This window comes from Otolemur garnettii, unplaced genomic scaffold (genome assembly GCF_000181295.1).
Source record: "Otolemur garnettii isolate 467f Iridium unplaced genomic scaffold, OtoGar3 scaffold00009, whole genome shotgun sequence".
In the NCBI taxonomy this organism is placed as follows: domain Eukaryota; kingdom Metazoa; phylum Chordata; class Mammalia; order Primates; family Galagidae; genus Otolemur; species Otolemur garnettii.
The window spans coordinates 10,744,663-10,745,473 of NW_003852404.1; positions in this window are offsets into that span (position 1 = coordinate 10,744,663).

Genomic DNA, 811 nt, shown 5'->3' on the forward strand with positions numbered 1-811 from the left:
CAACATTTGATGACAAATGAGGCACAGAGAGGTTAATGACTTGCCCGGTGTCACACAGCTATCTAGTGGGCAGTTATAAATCATTGTATAATCTTTCTTCTCTTATTCATTAGTTCCAACTGGCAGGCTGGATACTAAGTAATTATGTTTACCCTTTAAAGATTCTTTATTCCAGAAGCCTCTGTGATGCTGCAACACATATAAGCTATATCTTTGTTTACACTTCTCTCTGTCCCTGGAAAGCACCACCCCCACCCCGCCATGTCCACTTTCCACTCATTTCTGTTTCAGGTAGCTTTGCTCCACGTCCCCAGGATGAGTTTGGAACATCACATCAATACAACCACCAACTTGTATCCTAATGCAACAAAGTTGTTATAATACAATAAGCAGGTGACCTACATTTTATTCTTAGATGTATGCCAGCAGTGGCCATGAGTTCCTCTCTTCCTTTTGAACGCTAAACAGTGTTATCTTTGATCTGCATTTACTGCTGCTGGCTTCTGGCAGCTGTACACAAGCAAACAGAAACAGCACGATACTCCCCGCGTACCACAGCAACCATTTAATTTGGGCAGACCTCATACTTCCATAAGGTAGCCTGTAGTCTTTTCTCTGCAAATAAAGGTAGCTCCCCTACTACCCGCCTCCATCCAGACTTGGAGAAACTGGAACACGCTGAGCCCATCAGGATGGCACCTGTGGAGCTGTTGGTGCCCAGTGATTGTTTCCTGAGTGACTGTTCTCATAGGAAACTGTTTTAGGCAGATAAGGGTAGAATCACTAACTTTTTTCTTTTTTTTTTTTTTTT